Source organism: Pyrgilauda ruficollis, unplaced genomic scaffold (assembly GCF_017590135.1).
Source record: "Pyrgilauda ruficollis isolate IOZ18807 unplaced genomic scaffold, ASM1759013v1 scaffold3, whole genome shotgun sequence".
In the NCBI taxonomy this organism is placed as follows: Eukaryota; Metazoa; Chordata; class Aves; order Passeriformes; family Passeridae; genus Pyrgilauda; species Pyrgilauda ruficollis.
The window spans coordinates 7,575,312-7,580,032 of NW_024524377.1; the positions used below are offsets into that span (position 1 = coordinate 7,575,312).

A 4,721-nucleotide genomic window follows, 5' to 3' on the forward strand; every position below is an offset into this window, starting at 1 on the left:
TGACAATGGGCAAAGTCTCACTTGGACAAGGTATTGGGTCTGACTGAGCTGAAGTTAATTTTCCCTCAGCAGCCCTCACAGTGCTGTGCTTTGCAGTGGAAAAGGTGTTGGTAGCTGTATTGCATGCTGTAGTAAAAAGTAAATTGTAGTTATAGAGTAACAAGCTCTTGTGCAGGACACAGAGTGTGTCAGCTGCACTGCTTATCTCTTGCTGAGTTTGGGAACATGTTAACAAAAACAATGGCTCTGTGCTTTGCTCTTACACTGGTGGCCTTGTTGTGTGTGGGGAGCTATGTTCTGGGGACAGTAATTGATGTGAATGCTTTTGTAATGCAGGCTCCCATGGTCTTTGCTCATCCATATATAAGCCATTTAATACTCTTAATAGTATTAGCTAATACTGTTGGCATTCTATGGAGTTTATGGAATCTGGCATCATCCTGGTGTAGGAGAAAACAAACTTTAGGTGAGGAGATACTGAAAGATGCCCTGAGGCATCCAGTTCCCGGGTGGCAAGGTGCATGGAAGGATTTGGGCAGGTTCCTAGGGCAGTTTTCGTCTCCCATTGCCTGGGATTTTACACCTGAGCAGGTAATCAACCCTGACAAACTGACCCAGCAGCTGATAGAAGGGTGCCTTGCCCACCCCTCTGAACACCAGCAGCTTCTTGCTCTGTACTGGGGCTTGGCCTGTGCCTACCGAGCCACTGTTCAGTACTCTCAGAGGTCTGTAGTGGAGGCAGGAAGCCAAACTGCATGTGAGGACACTCTGGCTGAGTCAGGGACTCAAACCACAGCAGCTACAGTAACTGCCCCAGAAGTGAAAGCAAAAAAATGGACAAGGCAAGTTACACACTCTTTCCATCGATTAGTAAGGGAGGAAGAAGAAGAGGAAGAAGAAGGGGAAGTAACAGTAGGAAAGGAGGGGTTGGATCAAGAGGCAGGTCCTTCAACAAAGAAATCAAAAGGAGTGAGGCAAATCAAACAGGAAACCGAAGTTACTCGGTCCCTGACCTCATCAGAACTTCGAGACCTGCGCAAAGATTACAGCCGCCAGCCAGGTGAGCCAATTTCTGCCTGGCTGCTTCGGTGCTGGGATAATGGGGCTGGCAGACAGCAGTTAGAAGGTCATGAAGCCCAGCAGCTGGGATCCCTTGCTAAAGATCGGGAAATTGAAAGAGGAATTGGAAAAGAAGGACCAATTTGCAGCCTCTGGAGACGGCTCCTCTCAAGCGTGAGGGCAAGATACCCATTTAAGGAAGATCTGGTGAACTCCCCAGGGAAGTGGACCACTGCAGATGAAGGTATCCAGTACCTGAGAGAATTAGCTGTGCTGGAAATCGTCTATAGTGATCTAAAAAGTGACAGTGTCCCTGAAGATCCAGAGGATGCCCCTTGCACAATGGCCATGTGGAGGAAGGTGGTTCAAAGTGCCCCTGCATCATATTCCAGCAGCTTGGTATCACTGTACCACCCGCAAATGGATACACCAACCGTAGAGATGGCGTCCTCTTGGCTCCGAAATGTAGAAGAAACTCTGGGCACCTCCTCGTCCCTACAAGCCAGCGGCCCAGCTTTTAGGGGCAGCCCAAGAGATCGTTCCTCTCCTTCCCCGGTCAGAGGGAAGGGAAGCCCCAAGCGCCGGCCCCGTGGTGAGCTCTGGTTCTTCCTGCGGGACCAGGGGGAGGACATGAGGAAGTGGGTAGGTGAGCCCACCTTTAAGCTGGAAGCCCGTGTCCGTGAACTGAGAGGGAAGAAAGCTGTTAAAGGGTCACCCAAGAAGACTGCCAGTGTAGTTGCCACGGAGAGACAAGAAAGCAATCAGCGATTTCCCAGACATAAAAGAGCAAAAATCACTTCCTTTCACCCTGATGAGGGCACTTCTGATCTGGCATCGCAAAGGTCAGATAGTGAATACTCTGACCAGGAACAGGAATAGAGGGTCCCTGCCTCTGGCCAGGAGGAGGAATTGGGATGACCAGGCATACTGGACTGTGTGGGTTCGGTGGCCTGGCACATCAGATCCACAGAAGTGCAAAGCTTTAGTAGATGCATTGTACACTGATAGCATCAATGCACAGGAGTGCAGAGTCCATCTGGGTCTTTGGAGTCACGGGGGATGCCAGGAGTTTTCTGTGTTAGAGGCCAAGGTGAGCTTAACAGGGAACAAGTGGGAAGGATACTGGCTCTGGCTGTGACTGGCTCAGAGGCCCCTTGTATCCTTGGCATCAACTAGATACTTCAAGGATCCAAAAGGATATCCATGGGCTTTTAGTGTAGCTAGAGTGAATACAGAGAAGATCAAAGAGCTATCCACTCTGCCTGGCCTCTCAGAAGATCCCTTCATTGCAGGATTGCTGCAGGTTGAATGAAGACCAGCAAGCACCAATTGCTACCAGGACTGTGCAGCAGCAGCAGTATCTCACCAACCAAGACTGAGCCCCATCCATGAACCCCCCATCCATTAGTCCTTGGAGAGCCAAGGAGTGATCAGCAGGACCTGCTGACCCTTTAACAGCCCCATGTGGCCATTGTGAGTCTGATGGGGAATGGAGGCCGACTGGAACTGGACTGTTGGGGCCTGAATGATACATCTGTGAGTGCTGCTGTACCTGACATGTTGGAAATTCAGTATGAGCGGCAGTCAAAGGCAGCCAAGTAGTGCCATATGGGTTACACACAAATGTGAAACGTGCTGCAATCAAGTGAGCCACACAAGTGGAGTCTCCTTGGAAGAGAGGGCGGTGGCTGGGGTTCCAGTATGGTGAGGCCTGGCAAATTGACTGTGTTGGGCTGTTGCCACGAACACGCCAAGGCAAGAGTCACATCCATGTTAGAAGCAGCAGCTGGCTGGCTGGAAACATCCCCTGTAAAACATTGCCACTGCTTGAGAGAACTTGAGATCCCAGGCCTTGAGATCCAGATTTTGTGACAACATGGTACTACATTGATTCAGACAATGGGGTTCGCTTTAAAAATAAACCCATAAACTCTGGGGCAAAGAAACATGGCCTTGAGTGGATGTATCACATCCCTTATTACCCACAGACCTCTGGGAAGACTGAAAGGTATAATGGACTGCTGAAAACTCTGTGAGAGTGTAAGGTAATGGGCCATGGAAGCACTGGGATGAAAATTTAGCAGAAGCCACTTGGCTAGTCAGCCCTAGGGGATCTGGTAACTGCCCTGGTCCTGCCCAAACAAAACCCCTACGCACTGTGGTAGGAAATAAGGTCCCTGCACACACAGGGAAGTGGGAAAGTTAGTGTGGATTTCTCCTCCCATGGGAAAAGGCAAGCCCATTTCTGGGATTGTCTTTGCCCAAGGACATGGATGTACTTGGTTGGTGATGAAGAAGGATGGGGAGACCTTGTGCGCACCTCAAGGAGATTTAACCTTGGGGGGAAAATAATCTGTGGTGTGAGTTGTATGTTGCAGGAAGTAGCAGAAATGACACAAACTGATGAAGAATGATGAAGAATGAGGAGCAAGACAAATGCAAAAACAACCAGAGCCAGGCTGGTGTCAGTGTTCAACAATGAAGTGTGCTGCTTCTGGCCTGATCACTCGTCCTGATGGAATGGAGCCCAAGTCATGGATCTGGAAGGATGGAGGAAGCCCATGAAATGGGAAAATAATATCTGTCATTGAAAGGACAGGGGATAGTGGTTAATGAAAATGTATGTTTGACACAGAAATGGTTTAAGGATGTAATTTAAGTTATATGTGTGGGCAAGAAAGCATTCCAGTAATGAGAAAGAAATACAGTGGAACAGTTGGAAGATATATAAATTATGTGGGATCTGAGTATGACGCAAATGGTATGGAATGAGGGGTGGACAGTGCATGGAATAAGGGGTCTGGCTGAGATGGAGTTAATTTTCCCTCAGCAGCCCTCACAGTGCTGTGCTTTGCAGTGGAAAAGGTGTTGGTAACACACCAGTGCTCTGGCTACTGCTGGGCAGACCTGTCCCTCTAACATTCCCCCCATCAAGGGGCTGGGAGTGGGCAAGATGCTGGGAGGGCACACAACCAGGCCAGCTGACCCAAATGAGCCAAAGGGATATTCCATACCGTGTGATGTCAGCTCAGATATAAAAGCTAAGGGAGGGAGGAGGATCAGGGAGGCATTTGTTACTCTGCAGTGTTTGCCTTCTGGAGCCACCACCACGTGTGCTGAAGCCCTGCTTCCCGGGAAGTGCCTGAACATCGCTGCCTGATGGGAAGTAGAGATTGACTTTTTCTCTTTGCTTATGCACATGCAAACTTTCAATTGCCTTTTTCATGCTTTAGTAAACTGCCTTGTCTCAACCTACGAGTTGTTTTCCATCTTATTCTCCCCCGTGTCCTGCTGGGAAGGGGAGAGATAGAGAGGCTCAGTGGGCACCTGGCACCCAGCCAAGGTCAACCCTCACGGGCTGACTGCATCACAGAGCCTGGAGTCAGCCTGGCACCCCCGGTGAGGGTCTGTTCTGCCAAGGAAATACCACTGGGAACAAGGATTTGTGCAAATTGGGATGCATCTCCTGTGTCCTGCTGCAAAGAGGAGCACTAGAGAGGCTCAGTGGGCACCTGGTGCCTGGCCAAGGTCAACCCTCATGGGCTGACTGCATCACGGAGCCTGGAGTCAGCCTGGCACCCCCGGTGAGGGTCTGCTCTGCCAAGGAAATACCACTGGGAACAAGGATTTGTGCACACTGGGATGCGTCAGAGAATGAGGCT

At 50.0% G+C, this 4,721-nt stretch overlaps 1 long non-coding RNA gene across 1 annotated transcript; it reads left to right on the forward strand.

Annotated features, from left to right (window-relative positions):
* LOC121356769 lies at positions 1-4,310 on the forward strand. Its single transcript, XR_005955624.1, has 2 exons — positions 1-104; positions 3,925-4,310. It is a non-coding gene; the product is annotated as an uncharacterized LOC121356769 (long non-coding RNA).
* The last annotated feature ends 411 nt before the right edge of the window (positions 4,311-4,721 follow it).